Source organism: Anser brachyrhynchus (genome assembly GCF_964034855.1).
Source record: "Anser brachyrhynchus genome assembly, chromosome: Z".
NCBI lineage: Eukaryota > Metazoa > Chordata > Aves > Anseriformes > Anatidae > Anser > Anser brachyrhynchus.
Genome location: NC_137697.1, coordinates 46,333,266 through 46,358,858, shown reverse-complemented (window position 1 = coordinate 46,358,858; position 25,593 = coordinate 46,333,266). Strand labels below are relative to the sequence as shown.

General features: G+C 40.2%; 1 protein-coding gene across 10 annotated transcripts in view; it reads left to right on the top strand.

Moving 5' to 3' along the window:
* The first annotated feature begins 1,357 nt into the window (after positions 1–1,357).
* ZNF462 (zinc finger protein 462) overlaps positions 1,358–25,593 on the top strand; it is a 97,761-nt gene continuing 73,525 nt past the window's right edge. For 4 of the 10 annotated variants that reach the window (XM_080574142.1, XM_080574150.1, XM_080574149.1 and 1 more), the window contains exon 1: positions 24,723–24,937. The gene's annotated coding sequence lies outside the window, so the exon portion shown is untranslated. Of the gene's footprint in view, positions 1,982–2,327; positions 6,797–24,722; positions 24,938–25,593 lie in introns of those variants that run through there. The other 6 variants (XM_080574145.1, XM_080574146.1, XM_080574143.1 and 3 more) reach the window with 6 other exon arrangements.

The window sequence follows — 25,593 nt, the reverse complement described above, 5'->3', positions numbered from 1 at the left end:
GTGATTAACTTGCACGGCTCAAAGAAAGAGAAGATTTAATAGGAGAGATCCTGGCTGTGTGCTTTGTATTTACAGCAGTCTTGCGGATGGGAAGACCGGAGACTGCATGGGTTTAATGTTTGACTAGTACCTGGGCGACTGATTTTTGTTATTTTATTTTATTGCTATCGTTAGAGTTTCTGCATTTGGTCTTCAGCTAAGCTGGGAGAGTTCAGACAATGAAGTCCTAGCATGCCTGACCTCTCCCAGAGCCAGTAAAATCTGGACTCCTTTAAGAAGATCATCTCAGCTTCACCACTCACACAAAACTTCCTCGGAGCTGGGGAGGGATCTCCCCCTTCACCCGAACCGGAGCTCTGTGGTTCTAGTCTCTCTTCCACCCATGCAAATTGCAGCGCTTGAGGGCTCGAGAAATCCCAGTTATGTTCCAATACCAGCCATGCCCTTGTGCTCAAATTGATTTTCCCTCACTCCCGTGCATTGATTTTATGAGTCTGCACATAACCCCTAATCCCCCCACTGCCCCCACCCCCAGTGTTAGGCATAACCCTAGAAAGAATCTGACCTGTTGTTGTAGAAAGAGTGGAGGGCTGGGGGGGAGGGGGGTCGAGCAAAAGAAGTAGCTAAGCACAATGCTTAATAGAACGAGGCTAAATATAAATGCAGACTACAGCAGCTTTGTCTTTGCTTGCTTGCCTTCATCACCAAGATACCTTTCTTTGTGAGCCTTGATCGTTTCTTTCCTCGGTTTTAAATAATCAGTCACAAAAGAGCAGACAACTAGGTGTTGGAAGGCATAAAAGTTATTTAAGTAGGATTATTTATTTTATTTTGCAGCCAAAAACGTTTCACCAATGTAGGAAGTGATTTTGGTGCTCGGTAGTACAAGCTCTCTTTTCTCCTAAATGCTTGTGAGAAATAAAAAACCTGGAGATGACTGTCTTTATTTCCGGGAGTAGACTTCAAAATACGTGCCAGAAATGGACAATTTGAGTCTCCTTTCTCCACATCAAATGCGAGCTGGAAGGGGGATTAAAAACCAACCACGTGGTAGATCTGGTTTTATACTTTGCAACCTCCAGCTCCATTTATGTTCTTTACCCTGCTCAGGGAAGATTAGCCTCTAGATGGATGTGTCTGAGGGATCACCTCAGGGGCAGATCTGCATGCAGAAACCGGTTTTTGCCATGGCTGGAAGAGAGCTATGACCTAGCATAGCGCTCCATCCGAGCGGCTCCCCCAGCATCGCAGGAGCTGCTGAGAGCTCCTGTACAAGAAGCTTTGTGAAGGCAACAGCTTGGAAGGGGAAGCTCTTCAGATCTTTCCCCCTTCTTCTCCTCCTCCCTGGCCCGTGAGTGATTCAGTGTCCCAAACCTTAACTTTTTGTTACCACCTTCCTCCTCTTAATCTCCTTCATCTTCAACACCTCCTCCTCTATCACTACCATCTTCTCCTCCATCTGTCTGCCTCCTGGATCTCTCTCTTGTTTGCTTGCTTTCCCCCCTCCTCTTCCACCTCCCTCCTTCTCTTTCTTCTTGCCTTTTCCTTCTCTCTTTTCTTCTCTTTTCTTTCTCTTTTTCCTCCTCTTCCCCTACACGTTGTTGTTGTTTTTAGAAAGGATTCTTGCACCCCCTGGTGCTCTTGCGTTTTGTGTGGTAGGAGAGGAGATTGTCTTCTTTCTCTCTCTCCCTCTGGTTGCTCATTATTCAGAGAGAGACACAGAGGGTGAGTGAGAGAGAGAGAGAGAGACGGATATCTCAGGTCATCTGCAGCTGCAGCAAACCAGTGAAGGAGAGAGAGAGAGGGAGAGAGAGAGAGGGGGGGAAAAGCAGGGAAAGATGGCGATTCTCCATTGCTGAGACCTGGCAAGGAGCACATGAGACTCACAAAACAACTTCCACAACAATAACAAGAAGAAGAGCTAGGCAGAGAGGAAGAGGAGAGGAGACAGCAGCAAGAGCAGCAGTGCCGGGACGCTCCTGTAAGTTCTTGCAATTAAAACCCATCTCCGGTTTGGCATTGGAGAGATCATCTCTCATGTGTATATATATATCTTTTTGTTTGGTCTTCTCCGTCTTTCTTTCTTTCCACCACCTTCCTCTGAAATCCATTCATTCGGCCAACGGAGGAAGGAGGAAGAAAGAAAGGAAGAAAAAAAAAAAGAGAAGAGAGGGAGCGAGAGCGGGGTGTTTTGTTTGAGAGAAGTCTCTTGCATGGAGGAGGAGAAGAGGAGGAGGTGCTGGTGGTGGTGGTGGTGGTGGTGGTGGGAGGAGGAGGAAGGCGGTTAATTAATTTTTTGTTGTTGCATTAAAGGGGGGGGGGGGTATGGGGAGATAAGTGAGATATCAGTCGAGCTTTCGGGGTGGGGGTGCCCGTGTGGATATGTGTGTGTGTGCGAGGTCTGGATGGTGCTGTGCGTGTGGACTTGGATCAGAGACGGGAGAGACACGGAGGAGAGAAAAGCTCCGTGCTGGCACGACCCAGGCAATCGGGTGACCTCTTTCTTCCTTCCTTTCTTTCTTTCTTTCTTCCTTCCTTTCTTTCTTTCTCTCTCTCCCTCTCTTTCTCCCCCTCTTCCTCTCCTGCTCTTTCTCCTCGTCCCCTCTCGCTGCCCTCTCTCGCCGCTGGCGAGGCTGGTCCCTCACCCCGCCGCTGGTGCCCCCGCTGCCGCGCTCCTCCACTTGGGATGCGGGGGTCCCCGGCGGCGCCGGGGCTGGGGGGCTGGTGGTGCCCGCAGGAGGTTGCTTGGAGGAGGACAGCGTTCAGCTGGAGAGCAGGAGCCATTACACACGCTTCTGCTCTCCTTTGAGAGAAAGAGAGCGTGAAGGGAAGAAAGGAAAGGGAAGGAGCCCACTTCTTCTCGCTCACTTCTCCGATGTCCCTACCTTTAAACCAGGCAAGGGAGAAGGAGCTTTCTCCCCTGCCCCTTTCTCCACCACCCGGAGCAGCTTTCTCCCTATCTTTCCTTCTCTTTCCCTTTCTTTATCTCCCTGTCCTCCATTTGCAAGCTGTCTGCTTTGGTTCCAGTCCAGGCTCCACAACACAAAGCTTCTCCTCGCTCTCGCACACATGCACACACACAGTCTACAGGCTCTTTATGTCTTCTGGAGTAACCTTCTTCTACCCCCCCTGCGTCCTCTTAGCATTGTGGTTTCTATTCTCCACACAGAGATCCTCCTGGAGCTTCATGTAGTTGTGATCTGATAGGATTTCTCCCCGCCTCACATCCCTCTTTTGGGGGAGAAAAGGGAAAAGTTTCATTCGTTTTTCTGGTGTTTGGAAGGAGAAAGACCTTCAAGTTTGAGTGCTTTCTGCTGCTGCTTTTGTGTGTGTGTCTGTGGGGGTCTGTTTGTCTCATGAAGCTGCTTGCATGTCTAAGAGGAAGTGACTAGTTTGGCAGAGAGCTGTGATCTGAGTCAGGTAAGCCATGTCATGTTCTCTAGCTCCACCAGAAAATGGAGGAGAGAGAGAGTAGACAAAGCTGAGATGGGAAGTGCTCCTAACATCGTGGATGTGTCTCCATGTTTTGAAGCTTTGCTGGCAGAAGGTGGCTTAATCATGATTTTTTCCCCTAGGGTTTCTTCAGTTTTTTCAATGTACAACATTGTGATGGGTCTTCTCTCTGACTTCATGCTATCAGGAAATGAGGATTGGAGGAAATTGCTCAGATTCTCCTTCACACAGAGAAACACATCCTCAGGCTTTTTTGCTCTTATGCTTTCATGTGGAGGTCACCTTTCTAGACATTTTTCTTTGGTTAAAGACCACAGAATTTAGGAGGTTGATCAGTTGACCAAAGAATTGTGTATGTATGCTAATATTTATAGATTTTTGAAAGCATTTGGAGGTAAGTGCACACAGATTGAGGCTGCTCAGGTTCTTCCAGAGAATGTCATGAAATGTCATTTTTTTTTCTAGGTGATGCTGTTGATGCCTGATTTATGGGATTTTTAACTTCTGATTTTCAAGAGCATTCCTTCTTTTGGATTCATTTTATATTAAGATGGAATATTTCTCCCCACTCACTAGGTTGCATTAAAATGATACTGGCAAGCTTTTAGTAGGTTCCTCAGAGCATCATAAAATACACAATTTCTCTTGGAAAAAATGAAACAGTTTTCACAGCTGTCTTTTTTGGTGTCTTTAAAGGTTTTTTTTTCTGAAAACTTATGGCAACATTCTTGTTATGATTTTAATGTAATTATGGAAACCTAAGATCTTTAAAGAGAGATAGCAGTTGAAAAGGAATTTGTGTGATTTTTTTTAGCCCACCTTTTAATCTGAAATCAGTTTCAGTAGTCTCAAACCAGGCCTCACTCTTTTCCCACCAATCTTGGTTTGCACATCAGATGCATAGTAGATGCAGTTCCTCAAAAAATTCAAACTACATGCTGAAATGCATGAGGTGGATACCAGGATGCAGTGCTACTGAGTTTGAACGCACTGCTCCATAGAAAGGTAGCATTCATATGTAGATTATTTTGAAGCATTTAAGAAGGAACTTGTTATATATGGGAGGTATATGTTATAGAATAGGAGACCAGTGAATCTGAAAACACACTCCCACATGGGCACCAAGAACAGAAAGATTTGATGACTGTAATCACTAAAGATGAACTTGGGATCCAGCTACTGCAAGGTTAAAATCAATGTCCTTGTTTCATTTTTCCTGTGGAATAAATTGTGTAGTGTATATACTCCAATATTATTGGAAAGTATACTGCATTATCAGCTGTGCATTTTGTTAGTGCTGGTTGCTGATAATGTCACACAAAGTACTGAGATACTGTGGTTATCTCCACCCTTCTGAAATGAAGCATTTTCAGAGGTGGGCCATGCAACATACCATTTCATGTATGTTTCATCTTACAGTTTGACAAAATAAGAAAGGAGGTTAACTATTTTTTTTCTTTTCTTTTCTTTTTTTTTTTTTTTTTTCCCCGATGTGATGTTCATTGATGCGCTTTACAATTTCTGTACAGGTCTAAATCAGCAGCCACTGAAGATAATAACAAAGTCCTCACTGACCTCTGCTGGTTGGGTCAGATCCTAAGTATCCATCCTCTCTATTAGGTATATTGTCTCCATAGGTATCTGATCGTGTTTCATAGTTTGAAATCATGAATTTGCTCTTACTTCTTGAGAAGTCAACTCAGTGTTTACACTACAACATGACCTGCAGATACATTGTTCATAAATGTGGCATGTGCAATACAAGAACAAGTTTAAGATTTAAGCTGGGGATCTTGATGGGAGGGCATCTTGCCCCTCTCCTGTGGTGACAGACACCCTAGGAAAAATAACATTTTTGCAATGGTTTGTATTGGAGAGTGGTGTTATTTGAATAGGTGTTTTCTCTACTATGAGACTGAAATATCTTTAGAGAAGAATATTCTCATTAATGATGTTCCTTGTTTTAGTCTGCCCAGACTGAATTTCACCTTACTGTTAGAAGACTAGCTGAGTGACTTTTATTTTTTAAAACAAAAAAGCAAAAAATGAAACAAAAGGCTTTCAGGGGATCTAGAATGATAATTTTAATTCAAGAGATAGTGGTGACCAGTATGTTTCTTGTCATCAGACACAAATTTCTTCATTCAGATATTGGATTTCAATTGCTTTTGATTTATGAGCACCCACAGTTTGTCCATGGTGCAAGATCTATCAGAAACTGCATTCATAGCTTATTGTTCAGTATATAAACTAGCTTTTCTTAATCACTTTTCTCAACCCCACTAGACATAACCTAAGGACCACTGCTTTAAAAATATTTAAACAAATATTTGATTTCCTTATTCCTTTTTTATAGGTTAATAATGAACTACATTCTGGAGAAACTTAAAACATCATGTTTATAATTTCTTTCCATTGGTTTTAAAAATAATTTTGATACAGGAGGAAAACTAAAAATGTGTTGTATATGCCCAGGCAGTGAGGAATATGAGTACACAATTGGATGCTGGAAATGGAAAACTGCAAACACAAGTGGAAAAAAAGATGGTCATTTTAATTTAGTAAAGTTTATAACAAATTTTGCAGTGTTGTGAACTTTGATTTAAAGGAGAATTGACTTTTAGGAAGACATGAGTAATTAAAGAGTTGATAAGTATTGGAGAAGAACTGCCTTCAACATAGATGTCTGGACATCTGGCAGATGTTACCGTGGGCCCCAAAGAATGGAAAAGTTTAATTTTAGTCTTAGAAAGGAAATGTGAAGAGCTAAAATCTTATAATAGTACAGGTTACAGTTTGAGGAAGGTTACTTCAGAAGAGCCCAAAGATGCCTCCTGAAATTTGGAATTCCAAGAAACAAGTGTAAATGAGTTTTTCCTGTGTGTTTTCCTATGATTCCAAACAACATGTGGAGTTACAGTATAAATTGAGATTGCTCTATTTTTGCTCTAACACTTTCTCTGCATGTTGTTGTGGATAATTACTTAAACTGAGCAGAACACTACTTTGAGCTTCATAATAGGGCAATATGAGTAAATGAATACTACATAGCTTTTCAATAATTTCACAGATATAAGTCCTTTTTCTGCAGTTTCCTACTTCATTTACTCACATTGCCCTATTATGAAGCTAACACTAACCAAACCTAGCAATGAAACCTGTAGAAGAATAATTATCAAAAAAAAAATAATCTTAACAACAACAAAAAAACACTACAACAAAAAATGAACTGAAATACTGAAAAGGATGTTTGGAAGAAGCACAATGGTAAAGGAAGGGAGATACTCTTCTGACAGATCAGGAAAGGCCCATGAAGACCCATATCGTCTTTGAGTCATTTCAGGTACTATGTTTCCCTATATGTTGTACTTTGGTATATTTTCAATGTACTGTAGCAGAAAATAATATAAATGTTCTTTTTTTTTCCTTTTTTTTTTTCCCTTAATCTTTGTTTTGAACTGAAATCCTGTCTTTCATGAACTTGTTCCAGAGGAAAAAGGTCTGCTGTTACTATCAGCTATATGATTTACTTAACACTTAAAGGATGTGATCACGTATGAAGTTCTAATTGCTGGCTTTAGTAAAATCTTTAACTTCATCAAGTTAAATGTTTGCTATCTTTTCAAACAGTTGCTTCCTTCTAGAGTGCTAACTAATCAAGCAGTCTCTCTGAAAGGGCTTGTTTAATGGAAATCTTTTGGGTAGCATTAAGATATAATACGGGCCCATAGCACATGACACAATGAAGTATTAATTGAGGAGGGGATGAGAACTGCCACCTTACTCTTCAGGGAATGAAAGTGAGGGCAATTTTGAAGAGAAGTAAGGAGAATGATAAGAATTAAAGTTGCTTAAATATCTGTTAAACTGCAGAAACTTAAGTTCCTCAGAGACAGGAACTCAAAATTTTTAAAGAAAGAGATGCTGGAGAAGGTGGTGTGATGTAAGTCTTCTGCTGCTGGCAGAGACACAGTTAACATTGTAAATGGTTGAACTTCAGCATGGCACTTCTCCAAATGAGTTGACTGTTGAAAATAAAATGTTCCAGAAGAACTGGGAGAACAGGAAAGAAGTTAAAATAGCATGGCTTGTATGCCAGTGCTGAAAGAAGAAAAGGGGGGAGGAAGGGAGATAGCTCAACTTATGATAATTATCTTGTTGGTTGTAGTGAAAAGGCTCTAGCAGAAGTTTCCAAATGAGGGGACTAGATTTAATGCAATCTTAATTTATGTCCTGAGTTCTGGAAGTATTAGTCTACTTTCAGCATGTGTTTGGGAAGTTGAACACATGCGTAAATAAAAAGTCATATGAGATTGTTTTAGGGTTTGTTCCATTTTGTTCTTTTAACTTTGGAAACAATACCAAAGATCTAAAGTCTGACACTTATCTCTTGGGTTTTATGAAGCTGTGCCAGATGTTGCAGTACAAACACAACTCTGGAGGGTTTTGAAAGAGGGGATGAGATGGGGAAAGGGAAACCTTTATTTAGGGAAATCTTTAAATTCTGGTGTCTGATATTTGAAATACTCAGGCTTATGTACAACTTTTTTTTTTTTTTTTTTTTTTTCCTGTGTTCTCTTCATCTCTTACTGATTGAATATCTTGGTGCAGTTGCTTTGTTCAGCTTGAGTCAGTATCTGTTACTGCAGTCATCTCAAAATATCCTTGCTTAACCACTGATTGAAGGAGCTTTCCTTTAAGCAGTGTTTGGAAAAGAACCTTTCCTACACTCTTGGTTGTGATTGGTTTGTAGTCATTTTTTGAGACACAATGATTATCAGAACATCAGTCCCAGATTTAGCGGTAATACTATACCTTTCATTTCCTCTTGATCTTCACCTCTTTGTTTTTGACTAGCTCTTTTTTTTTTTTTTTTTTAAATTTTTGGAAGTAATGATGGACCTCCATAGCTGCTGTCTGTGGGGAATACAGTGAGTTTTTGGCTGGGGCTAGAAGCAGTTCTGTGGGTAGAAGATCGTAGGATCCCTCAAGAAAAACAATCAATTTGGTAATTTAAAGAAGATGGAAATGAGACATCTGAGGATGTGCAGTCATTGTTCTTGACTGGAGTCAAACACAGTCTCTTTAAGAATACATTTAATAATGTCAGCATAAGGAGCTGTAGGCACAGCGTCAATGTCATGAGCGATTAGGAAGGACTTACTGAGAGCTTATCAGGGCAGCAATCATTGCAAGGCCACTGTGTTGAGGACAAATAATTCTGAGAGAACACTTTATTCACTGGACTATGGTTAGTTTTTCACTAGTTAAATTAAGAAATTAGTTGAAGTGTGTAGCTTGTTTTTTTGTGGTGGAAGATAAAAAAATCTAATTGGGAATGTGCAGAAAATTGAAGTTATTTTACACTTTTGGGAGAGAAGAAGCTAGATGCTTGTATTGTATGCCAGGAAAATGCAATTAATAATTTGCTGTTCATTTACATAATGGGTGGTTAGCAGCACTGGACAGTGTATTTGAAGCACTTTTTTTACAGGTGTAGCCTCTGTGATGACCTGAAGATTAAGAAAGGGGATGTTCAGCACTGGCATTACTGTTGCTATTAAAAAGCTCTGGAAAGGGGCCTGAGAACCCCAGCTGCCGTTGTGGTGGAGGAAGTCAGGCCTTCAAAGGATACAAGGATTAGAGTGTCAGGAAAAGTAAATGGTAGCATCAGCACAAGTAGAAAATAGGCATAGCTATTCAGCAAACAGAAAAGTAGGCTAAGGCATGCCATAATTATGTGTAGTGGAAACTTGCTGCTAATAGAGCAATTGCGTGGGGTAGAGAGGCAGGAGAATGATTTTTCAAGACAAAACAAAGCAGACATTGCAGAGAATGATATAGGAAGACTGAGGATTCAGTGTGCTCGTGATAATGTGAAAGAGAAGACTTTGTTTTGAAAGATGCTAAAAATGGAATCTTCTGATGTACATGTGGTCACTGTTTCCGTGGCCTTGTAGGACAATAGGGGCTTCTTTGCACTGCCCGAATGAGCAAACTCTTCCTTCCCGCTTGCAGCTCTTAAGGTTCAAATAGTGCTGCTTCAGGGTGATAGCAGTAGTTGTGGAAAGAAAGCATCACAGGATATTCTTTTGGGGAAGAAGATGGGTCATACCGTATTGGTCTGTTGTCATGCAAATATTTCAAGGTCTGATAGCTACGTATCACAAGAGCCAGGCAAATTCATCCCTGTCACACATTATCCCTAGATCTTTCATTGCTGTCAAAGAAAAGAGCAGAATGGGTGAACGTGACACCCAGAACCAGAGTTCCAGCAGCCTATACTTTGAGTTTCTCCTGATTTATCAAATAAACAGAGTAACCAAGGTAAGACTACATGTGCTGGAAAATTTGGGTTCAGCATGAGTTTGACATTCCAGGTGGTGCATTAACCAACTGGGTTGACTTGGTGAAGATTTAAATAAATGTCTAGCTGAGATAGGGATCATTAATAAAGGGTCTGAATGCCAGAATGTGGCCTAAATGCCAGAATTCAGCTGTCTGATGATAATAAAACTTTTTTTTTTCCCCTCTTCCCTCTTGTTGATGTTAAATTGACAGCTCACATTGTTCCATATTTCCTATGTCAGGTTGTGCAGAAATTTTAGATGGATTGGTGAAGGTAGTTTTTAACACAGACAGTTAGTTCCCTTCCCTTCCCTTCCCTTCCCTTCCCTTCCCTTCCCTTCCCTTCCCTTCCCTTCCCTTCCCTTCCCTTCCCTTCCCTTCCCTTCCCTTCCCTTCCCTTCCCTTCCCTTCCCTTCCCTTCCCTTCCCTTCCCTTCCCTTCCCTTCCCTTCCCTTCCCTTCCCTTCCCTTCCCTTCCCTTCCCTTCCCTTCCCTTCCCTTCCCTTCCCTTCCCTTCCCTTCCCTTCCCTTCCCTTCCCTTCCCTTCCCTTCCCTTCCCTTCCCTTCCCTTCCCTTCCCTTCCCTTCCCTTCCCTTCCCTTCCCTTCCCTTCCCTTCCCTTCCCTTCCCTTCCCTTCCCTTCCCTTCCCTTCCCTTCCCTTCCCTTCCCTTCCCTTCCCTTCCCTTCCCTTCCCTTCCCTTCCCTTCCCTTCCCTTCCCTTCCCTTCCCTTCCCTTCCCTTCCCTTCCCTTCCCTTCCCTTCCCTTCCCTTCCCTTCCCAACTCTAGTTTTCCCACAGAAAACCTGTATTGAGCAAACTTTTTCTGCAGAGAACTTAGGTCCCTGAACATTTGTTTGTTTTCACTAAAAATTGGATTCTTAGGTGTAGTCAGACTCAACTAGATTTGTGGGTAAGAGGGTGTTTATAACATGATTTTCAGCATTTCTGACCAAACACTGAGGAGACCAAAGAACTAGTGGCCAGCTCTGGAAATCTTGCTGTTAATTTTTTGACTTCCTTAAACAATCCATTCCTCTATTCAGTGAAATAGCCATAAATAAAATATAATGGGGATATTGGAAATTAAGACCTTGGTGCTAGATTTTTTGCAGTCAGTTGAAACAAAACCATGTGTACATAGGAAAAGGTTCCTTTTGGGAGTGGTTCTGGTGTGTGAGATTGGACCAGATCTCTTCTGTTTGCAAACACTTGGAGATGGCCACTGGAGGTATCTGCCACTTTTCATCTATGCCATTGCTCTCATTCTGACTGATCATTTTTTCTCAGATATGTTACTACTTGTGGTGAGTATGGAAGAGGCTAACTATGTATACAGCATCTACTTAGCTTTAGTTGTTAATGTATTAAAGTCTGGGAAGGAAATGGCCATGAGGAGTCATCATGTTTCGTATGTTGTGTGGCAAGTGGTACTGTCAGAAACATAAATAAATGTCAATAAATCATTTCAAATTTGTTCATATCTCTTTATTTGGTTGGAAGCTCTGATCATGCATTTCAGTTTTTCTCTTCCTTGACTGCATCTGGGTGGCTTTGGCTGCAAGATATAGGACCTCCAGCACTGGTAGACCCTGAAACTGTGCTTCTAGCGTGCCCAGCTGAATAACTTGACGAGTGTAAAAATGTTAACAAATGGATGATGGAAAACTGAGCATAGCCAGGCAGCTCTCAACCTTGTTAATTAGCTTCCTGACTGCTGAATTCTCTCTGCCTTCTCACATGGCTGTAACTTGCAGCCTTGCAAGAAAGGGTTTGGGTTCCTGGCCAGGAGCACATACTGAAAGTTGAATTCATGTAACTTGAAGTCAGTCTGGACTGGTTCTTTTTGGTCTAATTGACCTTTTATCTTTGGTGGGGGAGGGCAGTGGGGAGAAAGCATATCAGCTTTCAACTGTGTCAGGTCATATAGAGGTCAAGTTCTCTTGTCTGTGATCAAGCATATGGTGTAAAACAGCCCTGTGCATGATAGCACCAGGGCCTGGGGAGAGGAGAACCTTATCGGGCCTTCAGGAGGTAAATATGACTGAAGGCCGTTGTGTGAATCAGCATGTATAATGGCTCTCCACTTGGGGGTTGCAGGATTTATGTTTTTAACTCTTTGGTGGTTCTGGCCCCTGGTGTGTTTCTACTCTGCTAGGTTGAGAAGAAGCTGTTGTTTCTCAAGAGCATGCAGATTTCTCCTGCCAGGTTATCCATGCATGTGAGAGACTTTCTGAAACCCCTGGCTCCAAGGGCATAACTGTATTATTCACTGAAGCTGCTGAAAAAGTGAGTCAATATATTCTGGGTCTCTCAGCTGCATGAATAAATGAGTAAATCTGAATTATTTTTAAATGATCAGATTACAGAGGTGATAAACTACAAAGATTTTTCCATTCAACTCCCTCTCCACAAATGCAGTGCTCTCCTTCCACGGTGGAGCAGGAGGCAATACAAGATTTTCAGTGTGTTTTGTTCCCAAGAAACCACATAAAAACTGTTAAGGTCCCTCTCAGAAAATGTTTTTGAGACCAAAAGCCTTGAGTCAGGAGTTGCTTGGCAGGATGACAGGCAGGTTGACCAAGGGTTGCATGTGGTGTTCTCTTGCAAAATGAACATGAAATCCTCATTGCCCTCCATGTTGCTTCAGTGCTTCCACAGGTTCACCCATGCTACTTCAGTGGTGTACAGGAATATAATTTGCTTGCTGGTGTTATGGTCTTATCTCTGAAGATATTTATTTTAAGAATTCATGTCTACATAGGTTTGTTAATACTGTACTGTAATATCAGATGGGTTGCTGAGACCTCAAGAGGGTGAGCAATCTATTTTTAGTGTGTTTGAAGGGTAGATGATGTTTCAGGTTGTGGAATGACTTTCTGGGGGGCCTGTTACCATACACTGAAGTTTTGTATGACATGGCAGTGGAGGCCAGTCATATGATGATGAGGTAGTAACTTAAATGGGACATAAAAAAAATCCTTCTCATTGGGGAAATTTTAAAGATAGATGGAGCTAAAATGCTATACAGTCTATTCTTATGCTTGTTTCCTTGATATGCTGAAAACATCTAATCCTCTTTACAGGTGAAATAAGCAGCCTGCTTATGAGCTGAAGGCAATGCCTGCTGATCTGTTGACATCCAGATTGGAGGGTTATTCATGTCTAAGTAAGAATTTTAATAATAAATGACCAAAAGACTGTTTAGTTGCCCAAGTGGCACAAAGAAGATGGCTTATGATCTCCTTCCACATCAGAAGTTAGTCACATGTGGGAAGCTGGACACTAGTAGTGCTGTCCTATTTAAACATATCTGAGATCCCAGCCCTAGAGAGACTGGAGCTCTAGGCTGAGAAGTCTGCCTCTGATAAATGTCTGCTTGCAGCAATCTGAATAGTGACTCCAGCCTTGCTTTGGAAGCACTGCACTGTAGTGGTAGCCCTGGAGAACCTATTTTAATGATTTATTATTGTTAGATTTTAAGTGAATTGGCTTCCTATTTGAAGGCACTAAAACTGCAACTTCTACAAGATTCTTCTTACATTCCTGGGATTTTGTTTTGTGTGCAGACATTTATGTGTTATTTATTTATTTAATAAATCCTCACTACCACTGTTACGAACATTAACAAAATGTTTTTTAATAGGTCAGACCTCATCTCCCATTGTATTTTGTTGTTACTGCAGTACATTTGGCAGATAATACAAGATGAGGGCTAAAGTCCTTATCCTGTAAAAGCTTATTCATTTGAATAGTCCCTGTGATATGACTTTGAGTTTGACTGCAGCTACTCCTGTTGAGTACGCATTTAAAGATCAAATCCTTAACTACATGGACTAATTCTTTTGGAGTTTTCAGGGAGGTATTTGGAAATTGCATCTTAAATAGAAGATGCCTTCAGCTTTCAACAGCTACCACCTACATACACGAGATGTTCATTTGTGATTGCATGTGATGGCATGGTTGTAGCTGGTTTGCAACAGCCAATGGGAACTAATGCTGTAGATAATTCTTTCACTTTCATTCATGTGCTCCTTTTCTTTCATTCTCACTCATTGTATTTTGACAGGGGGAGCATGTGTGTTACAAATACCTCAAGTTTGACTTCAACTAATGCTGGCATGTCCCTGAAATATGATTTTATATGAGTTTGAGGGTGTTCAACTGGGAACATTCATGTTTCTTTGTTGCCTCTAGATGATCTTCAAGCATTTTGGAGCCACGTCACTAACTGTGGTGTTTTTGGAAGCCATGACTTTTCACACTTTTTTTGCCATTAAGAGAATGGTTTGAATAGACACTGGCATGGTAAATTCCTGTTCAAGACAGAGGTGCTTTGGATCAGGGAAAATGTAACCTAGACCATTTTACAATGATAGGAGTGTGTAAATTTGCATATGTGTATATAATAGAAGTTGCTATCCATGTGTTCATGCTACTATGGTACTTCATCTGGCAGATCATTTAAATATTTACTCCAAAAGATCTTGTTCTCTGTTGGTGTGAAGCAGCACTTCCAGTTATTTTTAGGTCATTTTCATCTTAGCAACCCTGTTGGAGATAAACCAGACACAAGTGCTATAAAGTGTCCCTGCGTTTTGGTAGAAATTAATAAAATAAAGTTTAATGGTTTGGTCCCAAGGGGAGAACAGACCATCTGGTTAACAGAAGGTTCAGCCAAGTAATACAGTGCTGAGAGTACCACAAACCAACCCAGAATATCTGGTAATGTGTCCAGTTGCTGAATGTATTAAGCACTGAAATGGTGCTTTCAGATCTGCAGAGCCAGCAGTTCTGTTACCACTGCTGTGACGCAGGAGATAATTCTGTTGGGCAAGCATCAGCATGGGGGTGGATCTACAGTACAGGATGTGTAATGTCAACATGAAGCATGGGAGCTGGCAGTAAGAAGGAAAGCAGCCATTTCATGCCAGCGCAGGAAGCCTAAATAGATTTTTCCCTCTGCATCTTGTCCTTTTATGCTGCTTTCATACTTGGTATTAAACAATTACCTTCTGCTTTGTCATCTGAAAACTTCAGTCCAGCAGGGTTTCATTTCCTTTTGAAATTCTTTTTTTCTTCTTTTTTAAATTGTTATTACCAATTTTTTTTTTTTTTTTTACAAGTGAAGTGCCCTCCAAAAGCATGTCTGATGGATTTTAAAAGGGGTTAGGGGGAGGCTGAAGGGCTAAGCAGATCTGGAGAAAGAGAAGAGTTCAATCATGTGAAAGTTCTGAGCTTCAGCTGAAGTTTCATTGTAGATCCTTTTGGCTTTAGTGCAGAGACAGTTTGTTCAAAAGCTGTAACCATTTAAGAACATTGTACTGCAGCTGTGAAATGCAGAAAGGTACAAAATACTGCAAGTGATACTGCATAGTCTTTGAAACTGTAATTACTAAGAAACTGTAGAAAGCCATTGTAATTGTTTCTGCTTTCTTTTAAGCAGGAATGTCCTATTAGATTTTTTTTTTTTCCTATTTGATTAAGGCTAGTGCCAAATTACTTTGACACCATTTTTTTAAGTGCCAAATACCGTTACATGACTATCTAAATCTCGGGCTGGGGGGGGGGGGAGCAAAACAAAACAACAACAACAAAAAACTTATAAATAAGCTTTTCAGGCATTCTGTGAACTTTTAAATCTTAAAAAATGTAGTGATTTGTCTTCTGTATGCTCAGTCATGGATAGGTCTCCTGTTTTCGTTTGTTCTTGTTTGTTTGTTTTTGTTGTTGTCATTTTAATGTCCCTCTCCCCAATGTTTGGAGACATCTTCTTCTAACTGCAGCCTGGGAAGCTCTAGAATAGCAGAACTTGCTTCCTGATGGGCATGGCAGAGCTCTACTTCATAATCAGAGCTCTCATGATTTCTCTTGCTTGTTGAGCAGGATTTTCAAAGAATGATTTTACAGCTTCTCTTGAATGAATCCTTGTCTTAGATGCTGTTCTGTGGTAGCCCTGCAAAGGTATGACTTTCTTCATACGTTCCTAAGAACTGGAGTGGGAGTGTGGTAGTAGTCAACCCACAGGTATGTTTTCCCAGTTGTAATTTGGTGATGGGAGGAGGGGATGCATATAAAACAAGTCTGTATGTGAAGACTGTTTGTTCTGTTCTGCAGTAACTTCATCCTTACACAGTCCTCCTTGCTCCATTGGCCCCATTCAGCAGATTTTTTGGTTGAAACTATGGAGGACTAGCACTTCTCCATAGTGTACTTGGAAATAAATATCACTGAAAAATTAGGTGAAACTTGAACACCATCTCAGGCAGAACTTTTTCTTGGTTACGTAGATAACTCCATGTATGGTAGCTATTTGAGCATTAGAAGTATCAAGGATACAGTCAAATCAATAGGCTTCTTCTTCTAAGATATAATTACTGTGTACATATAATTTCTTTTGCAGGTTTTATTTTCTGGAAGTTGGAAATTTTATGGCTTTTTCAGTGTGTTGAACAGTTTCTAGTGCACACTGGAGAGAATGTTCATCAGAAGTGTTTCTTCATATGCAAATGAATAAGGCTTCTAAATTTTGTCTGTACCTTTTCTTGCTCAAACTAGAACATCTCTATACTGCAAAGAAAATACAGGGTCCTTCACTTTTTCATACCCAAAAAGGTGCTACTTGCTGAAGATAGTTTATTATAAATAACTGCTAAGATGATAATCTCACCACAGCATGCTTGGCAGTCTTCCACTGAGTTAGCCTGTTTCAGTAAGGAGCTGTCGCTTAAGATACAAAGCAATCTGCAGGGACATATGATCACACACACTGACTGTTTTCTCTGTCATCATGGATGCCTTATCATTTCCTGTGTCTGATAACTAGGAACTGGAATTGTTATCTGGTTCTAGCAAGCTCTAGCACCAGAAAGATGGACTTGAGTTCCCATCTCATAAACATGAGGTGACAGAGAAGTTCTCAGTTTTGAAAACACTGGTTCGAGAACATTTGTAGGACATGTTTTTTTGTTGTTGTTGTTGTTTGTTTGTTTGTTTGTTTTGGTGCCACAAGTGTAGACATCAAACTCTTGGTTTGTAGAAGTTCACAACAGATTTTCCTATTAGAAGCGGTGGTGAAACGTGCCTACAACTAGCAATGAAAATGTAGAGACAGTTTTTGTTGTTGTTTTGATTTATTGGAGGTAAGTATTGACTTTGAGATCTTAGAATTTTTGTTTGTAAATATTCAAATGAAGGACTACAGTAGAAAGACATAAGGGACTATCCATTATTTTCTGAGAGTATCAGAAGAATAATATCTTTATAGGTTCAGTGTCAAGATTTGATTGTAGTCACACAGCTTGATGGTGGCTTATTTTTATTTTAAAATTTAATACTTCTTTTTGGTACATCGCTGTTGACTTATGTTGTTGCAACAGTTATTTGATGGATATCATTGACTGTTCTATGCAAAACAAGTAGAGTGATGGCAAATTTTGTGTTTTATTTATTTAGAAACAATTTGATTGGGCCACCTCTACTGCTCTGTTAGCAGTACAGTGTGAATCAGAACTTTGACTAATCTCTGCATTATTTATGGATTTTATTCCTTGACACCCGATGCTTTTCAGAGACCTAAAAACTTACACTTCAAGCATATGCTTCTTCGATTGTTTAAAAATATAGAAAGTGATCTTCAGTTGAAGCAATTGATAAGACTGAGATGGAACAAATGAAGGTACTAACCATGATGATATATTTTTTTTCTCTCTGATTTGACAGACCATGTTAAATACTGTTTGTATCTCTAAAAGAACAAGGGAAAACCAGAACATGAAACATTTAGTGAGACACTGAGTTTCCAGCCTTAATAACAGTCCTTTTTTGCAAGCCAGACAAGTGACTCTCATCTGGGAAGTAATTTGCCCTCTTCTGATAGGAAAGCATGGAAAGAGGCAGAGAGATGTAAGGTTCTTTATCGAGTGATGGTATCCCACCACACAAGCTCTACAAAGGCAAATTTATGTGTTCTTTCCTGAAATTGTGGGAGTAGATTAATGATTGAATGGGTTCTGCTCACTGATAAGATGAAGAAAGCGTTGGAACTGGTTCCTGATGTCCAGTGACCCAAGTATGCTTAAAGAGTGTTCTTCATCTCAACATGTGACCTGGATAGATGCCTTTTTACTAACTGATGGCTGTTCTGAATGTGTCATGTCTAGGAGCTGCCTAACTTGGGTGACCTTGTGGCTTTAAAGAAAATCCTGTGGAACAGTTAGTTGCAACCTTACTGAAGGACACATTCTGAAGAGCTAGCTCATTAAGCAAGCTTTGAAGGGTGTGCTCTGCAGATCAGCTTCCTGTTATTTGGTTAATGGTTGACCTAGTTCTATTGCCATATGCTTCCTGGAATGCTTTCTAATATAAAATATGTGTTAAAGCAAGACTGGGATAATAAAAGGAAAGTCAAAGCCTTTATGAAACAGAAATTATATAATGCTGTTGGATTTTGGAGGATATTGTAGTTACTAAAAATGACAATATCTTCATGGAACTGTATTGATTCTGATTGAAACTCAGCAGTGTTAATCAGACCCATTTATGTATTTTTTGAGTCTGGCCTTGTACAGAAGGTTTGTATCAGTAATTCTCTGTGCTCTGTGTGTGAAGTTAAAGTTCGGGAGTGAAGCACTCAGAGTGATGTTATAGCTGTGAGGAAAGATTAGATTAGATTTGGTTAAAGGCAGAATGACTTTTTCCCCTGTGGTAGGGTTTGGTTTTGTTTTGTTCATTGCAAACCATGGATTAGCATTTTTTCTCCCCCCTTTTAAATCCTGGCTAGAAGCTAGAAATGGGGATTCAAGCTTTTACCTGGCCTCAGACACCACACAGCATACGTAGTCGCACGTAGGCAAAAATACAAGAGATTTTCAGGTACTAGATAAAGTTATACCTCCAACTTGAATGAGTGTTTTCTGACAGACTGAAGTTCTGAAGAACCTACAGGCTGTGCTTTCTAGTTAATATGATTTTCTGACCTAGGGAAAAAAAAGTCTTTGTGATAACAACGGTTTCATAAGTAGCATGCATTATGGTAGAATAGGGGGAAGGGAAAATTAAAGCCATGCTTTGTAACCTTTTGAGAGCTCATGACTATATCAATAGATGTGGTGATTTATTATTCTTCGTCAGTGTGGGAAACTGAACCGCTTACCAGACATACTGCTTTGAATATTCATCTAACTTGGCAGTAGCTAACACATGTCTCTTCAGTTGAAGATAGCTTGCAAGCAGTCCAGGTGTGAATTGTAGGTGAAGGTATGTCACGACAGTGGTGAGGGTTGCTGGGACCAGCCCAATATATCTGTGTGGGAAGAAATAAGTTGTTAGAACCTGTAAAAGCAGCTGTTGTTTACCAGCATGGGGAGTATATAATCTGCAGAGAAGTAGTGGGATGTCTTGGGATTCATAATCAAGTTCTACCCCTAGAAATCCTTCAACTTGGAGAGGCCCTTCATATGAGCCTTATGACACTGGACTTATTTGGTAGGGATATGAATATTTTGGTTTATTTCCTTAGGATACATGTACTGACAGTGTTGTACAGATTCCCCTTCTTCCTTTGTGCGTAACAGTGAGTGGTATTTTTGTAGATCTCCTGGATCTTGGGGAAAACAAACCACAACATTTTTAGGTGGACACAATGTGGTGTGTGAGATGTAATCATATTGGTCATGAAAAAAATATCTGCTCTGGGGACTGACACAAGCACAGCTATTTGTGCAACCTGATCAGAACAAAGGATAATGCTTCTGCTGCAAGATCAGACAGATCTGATGCTTCAGCAGGCTGAGCAAATGAATGGAGGAAGGGCTCCTCTTATCCATTGTCTCAAAGATGCAAGCTTACAGAGAAGAAAGGGAGGTTGAATAGAGCTTCTGAAGGAATATGCTGCTTTGTGTTCTGTGGGAAGAGAGCAAGCAGGATTTCTGGAAGTTCTCTGCGTTGGCAGGCTGACAAGCTTGTAATAGGAAAGTGTGGCAATGGGCTACTGGTATTGAACAAGTACTTTCTCTTCTGTAGCCTGCTTAGAAAATCCTAACTGTTATTAGGAGGCAGAAGAAATATACTGGGCTTGCAATATGGGACCAAACCTACCTCGAAGGAAGCTCAGTGCATGTAGAAGACCAATTAATTCTGATGTACTAGTAAAGAATGATTTAAGACTTTCTGTACATGAACAATTTTCAGAGTTTTTCCCTCCCTCCCTCCCTCCCTCCCTCCCTCTCATTCTCCCTTGTTCTCTTTTTTCCTTCTTCCCTTTTCCTTTGTCTCTTCTGAATAACCTATCTACGTGTTCTGGGATACCTCTCAGTTGTGTTCCTGGTGGGATTTTTATATAGGGAGAGCTGGGCTGATCAAATTAATGGGACAGTCAAAATCATCATCTGCTTGGAAGAATCCCTCTGTTTCTCTTGCTACAGCTGTCAAGCTGTCATAGGCAAATTAGCCCAAGTGGGATTTTAGTAGCAAGCTCTCTTTTTAAAGGCATAATGAGGCCAAGGAAATGTGAGAAGAGAGGGAGCAGAACAGGAATTTTTTGATAAGCTGAGTAGAACTGAGGGTTACATCATGTTCCAGAGCTGTAAGATTTGACTTCCACCCTCAAGGGGGATTTCAGCTGAGAAGTGAATGCTTTAGAATGAGGGGTGTGGGAGTTACGTCATTATCATAGTTGGTTAGATCTTTGTGTATTACCTTTTTGTGTGGTCACTGGGACTAGCAGTTGCTAGCAGTTAAATTTCTGGTTATCGGAAGACTTTTGTATATATTCCCTTCTCTTTAAAACCAGGCTTTTCTTGGTTCAGGGACCCATAGCATCATTTCTTTAGCAAGCATGCTGTTTTTCTTTCTTTAAGTTAATGGATATGAGATTTGTATGTGTAATAACAAGAGAACCAGTCTTGGTGATCCATGAGATCTCTTCCATACTTTGTTCTCCAACAACCTGTCTAGAAGGTAATATGAATGCTAAGGAGATGTAATGAGTTTCACAAGATATGAACACAGTCCATCGCTACCTTGCATTGGGGATGAAGATGCTTCTTTAGGAGCCTGCTTAGAAAAGTGCATCAGAAAGTCACCAGACCCCTTGAGAGGAACCTTGTGTTGAAACTTTTAAATATGTGATGTCTGGGCCATCATGACCACCTTGTTTAGTATCCAAAAGCAATCGTGAAAGTTCCATCTTCTTATTCCTAGGAAGGAGTTAAACGCAGACCCAGAGGATGTGCCATGCTGGATTTGACCCAACATATCCTTCAGTAGGGGTTTCCAGCTGTCTTGACCAAGAGGAAATACTGTTGGGAGAGGAAATGATGATACTGGTTTATCCGTGGCTGAGCTCTTGTGGCTTCTTTGCCTCCATTATTCAATTGTGGTTGCACCATGTCTAAACTAAATCAGCTTTGGGCAGGGTGACAAAAGCTACGTATATAGTCTGTTGGAAAAGAGTTAAATGAAGTTTCAAATAATACCTGGGTGTGAGGACAGGATGAAAAACCTCCTGGGTGGACATAAATCTCACACAAATCACAAAGCATTCTTCCAAGTGTTGCTGAGAAGGAGCGCTTTCTGAAAAGAACACGATCAGCTTGATGCTAAGCAGAGACAAAAAGTCAATTGTCTATCAATGAAGGCTGCAAAAACATTTCTTATTATGTTCTGCTTGCCTATTCAGGAAACAGGAGGCACAGCAGAGGATGTTGGCTAGTTTTGGAGATCCACTGAAGCTGTTACATATTCCAACCTTATATTAAGCAGATCTCATCTTTGCTTTGTGGGATTTTATTTTAATGTGTTCCTAACAATACAACTCCTTAAGTTGGACCCATCACTGTTTTCTAGAAAGTCAGAACTACCAATTATAATTATGGTAATGTTTTCATAAAATACAGAGTATATTATGGCTTAGATAACAGAGGAACCAAGAATGGTTGGCTTGTATGAAACTTTGAACTGTGCAATAAGCAAGAGCCACTGTGTTTCTGAGTCATTCATCTATCCAGGCTAAGGAAGGTGGATATTTGAAGTTCTTGTGGGTAAATGATGATTTTTGGAATTTATCCAGTATCATTACAAGGCAATAGCCATTTGGGGGAGAACGGGGGAAGGGCTGTCCTCAAATATTCACAAAGGTGCCAAGCTGAAGAGGAGAAGTTATCAAAACATGTATTTGTACAATCTTTAAATCTCAGCCTAACATTTTTTATTATTTTTTTCTCCCAGTAAAAAGGGATTGAAAATTGAGTAGTTTCCTTGGGGTTATACAGATGGAGGTGCCTGCTTTTGCATCTCTAGATGAAGGGGATTCTGGCGTAAGAAAACCTCATGCAGAGAGCACAGAGGAATCACAGGTCTTATTGGCTACTGGCTTTTTAGTATATCAGAAAATACTTTGGGGGCTTTCCATGACCAAAGTAAATACTGACCTTGCTTTAATAGATCAAACAGATAAAACCAGCCTTGTGTTTTTGAGAGCCCTTGATCCCAGAGAGAAAAGCAAGGGTCTTCCTTTTTCTTTTGGACCTGTTCCACTGCAAACAAAAGCATCCCACAGGTCAGAAAAGAGGGGTATCTGATAGGATTTAAAGAGACTTTTCCTTTTTCCTTCTGTTCTCTACACCAGTAATTTATATTTAGAAATAAAACAGACCTAAAATCTCCTCATTCAGTTTTTATCTGTAATGGATAGAAAATATGGAATAGAAAATGCTCTGTGAATCACTTGAGAAATGCCTTGGCTTGATAGCCAATGTTGACTTCAGAAGTCCCATCTTTCTCTTGAATTAGAAAACAAAAATGCTGTAAAGGAGTAGATATCATTCAAAATGGTTAGAATAGCTAAACGGACTACTACAGTACTCAGATATATAAATACAGGGGATACTGTCATTCCTCTGCTGATCTGTGCAAGTACTACTCTTGGAATATTAAATCCATTCCTGAAGTTGGCATGTCTTTAAAAATAAGGGTAGAAATGCTGAGGATAGCAATGACTTGAAGTCTGGAAAATTGTGCTTCACAGTGAGAACTTACAGATAGTCCATTCTCCCCTTTCAGAGGATTTCAGAAGTGACATTTAGAAGGCTAAAAGCAGTTAATTTGACAGGCTATGCCCGATATTATAGGAATCTGGAATCTGTACCAAGCTGTAACAAGATGCAGTGGCTGGAATCTAAGACTAGAAAATGTTTGCTATATAAATAGTTATTTATTTCTAATTTAATAGTGGAAAAAGATTCGGAGCTATTGGAATAACTAATGGACTCGGTAGAAAATCCTAAGGCATCAAGCCTGTAGTCTCTCTCTAGAAGCCATGCTGAGAGACAGGCTTTAGAGTACTATCAATGAGTTGGATGAGGACAACTGCCTAGCTGTAGATGGTGAACTTTGAGCAAGGTGACTGCACTTATCTCATGCCAGGTCAGGGGTAAGTTGTCTCAAAGAATAGCCGATGAGAATGCTGGAGCTTTGAAATGTAGGAAATCTAAAGAGGTACTTGAGTTTTACTGGAACATGCAGTGAGAATCATTTTCCCCAGGCATACCAGAGTGAAGCAAATAACCAATTAAATGAAATAATAAGGCAGACTGCAGGTTTGTAGTATCAGTTGATGCCTGATTATCTCTCTCCCAGGTTTTCCTCCATTTCCCCATCTCAGGTTTAGAACTAAGGATAAACGATTTGCACTTAATTCTCAGCATGGAATCTATGTACAAGGTTGGTGGAAGCTGCCTTCCTCTTACAAAGTAGATGTGTTTTCCGGTTGTCTTAATAGAGGAAAAGAAGAAATGGAACAAAGTTTTTATATAGTCCTGACAGTGCTGAGCTGCTACAGACTTGCACATTGTGGTTTCTAAAGGACAGTAAATCCCCCAAACAGAAGACCTCTGGTTTCCTCTGGACTCTACAGACCAGCACTTTGGTCACCCAGAACTTTAGTCCTGATTTTACAGACAGGAACTAGAGACTTTGGTCCTACAGTTACCACAGAGGTGGTTGTGGCATAAAAACTCAATCAGAATTTGTAAACATGTTGATTTCCTAGAGCAACCTAACTTTCTATTAAAAATACCCCACCAATTATATTGTGATTTCATAATAACCAGTTTTCATAATAGTCATAATTTCATAATAACCAATTCATAATATCTTTCAGTAGTAATCTATCAGTTTTTTGTTAGGCAACTTTCAAAATCATATTTATTCTGTTTAGGATGATACACCTAGGAAACTTTGAGATTAACTCTCTTGTCTTCTGTGCTAATCAAAACGCTTTTAAAATTAGCACTGTCATTAGATCTTCTGGGTTTCTTGATAACTGATACACAAATTAGTCAATATCTGAGAAAAATGGTATATTAGCTTCTTTTGAAGGTCATGTTGCAGTAAAGTCCTCATTGTAAATGCTTTTCTTTTTATTTTTTGTAAAACAGTTATTACAATGGATGAAGGAGAGTTTTGATTCCCTAATTGACAAAGTATTTGCAGTTCTTAATTTGTAGTTTTACTTTTGGAAGGCTTTCAGGATTCAGAACACTGTATTGCAGTAGTCTAATTGGAGGAGTTAGAAGACAATGGCAGAACAAAGGATTTCTCGAATGAAGAAGGGGGAAGAGGTCTGAGCTGTTTTTTCTGTGTTTCCTTGGGAATGAGTGATTATTTTAACTCATAAGTAACAGCTGTCTTCCATCATGAAATGCAAGTGAAGTTAAGATAGAAGGTGACTTCTTCTCTTCCAACTGTTCCCAATCCATTTATCTTCCATATTCAGTTTCAAATCTTTTCTTCTTTTTGCATGGTTGCAAAGGTACCTTCTTGTCTTTAACTCGAACATTTCCTTTCTTCTTCTAATCAAGCCTACAGATATAGCCCCTGTATGCTCAGCTGAAAAGGAAACCACTTTTTTTTTTTTGTTGACAGTGAAACTTCACTGCCAAAATGATCTTGGACTGCAGGTGGCTAGAGGTATATGATACAAGTTAGTTTGTCAGCTTTGGAACACATCTGAAGGGCAGACTCTTCAGGAAGGGTGAAGGAAGGGTGAGCTGCAGCACCAATCCTGTGATTAGCCAAGTCTCGTTCTGCCTCCTTTAGCTTCCAAGACCTTGAAGATCCATTGCAAGTTCTGCTTTCAGGTAAGGAGAAATGGATTCCCATTTTGACTCTCTATTTTGTAATAAAAGCTAATCAGTAAGTACTGATCCACATAAGGGTCTGGTCCTCAGCTGGGGAAAATTGGCAGAATTCCAGCAAGTTTCTAGAAATAAAAATAAAAATAAAGAAGAAGAAATCTCAAAAAGCACAATAGGTACTGGAATTTGTACAGTATTCTGCAGCTCATAAGAACACAGGAGCAGGAATGACACTGATGGCTTAATCTTTCTGTGGTCTCTTGTTTTTTCATGAGGGAGAGAAAATCTTTAAGAGAGAACTTTGCTCCTGTTCTCTTGGTAATATTGGCTTGCATGGCTTTGTTTTTCTTTGAAAACTGATATCAGCAGAGTATCCAGCCTTCAGGAGTGAAGCCATTATATGTGGGGCTGTGCAACAGGAGCCAAAGTTTAAAAATAAAATACCAGGCTGCCTTCCTGAGGATCCAGACATAGCATACACACACACACACACATATGCAATATCTTGACTGACCACAGTTATATCAGTTACTGAGTTCAGAGCAACAGACAATAAGAACCAAAAAGGGAGTCTTGTTCCTTAAAAAGAAAGAGGAAGAAATGTAAGACTGCTGCAGGCTCAGATACCAGATTGTGGAGTGCATGGGAGGCCCTTCCTC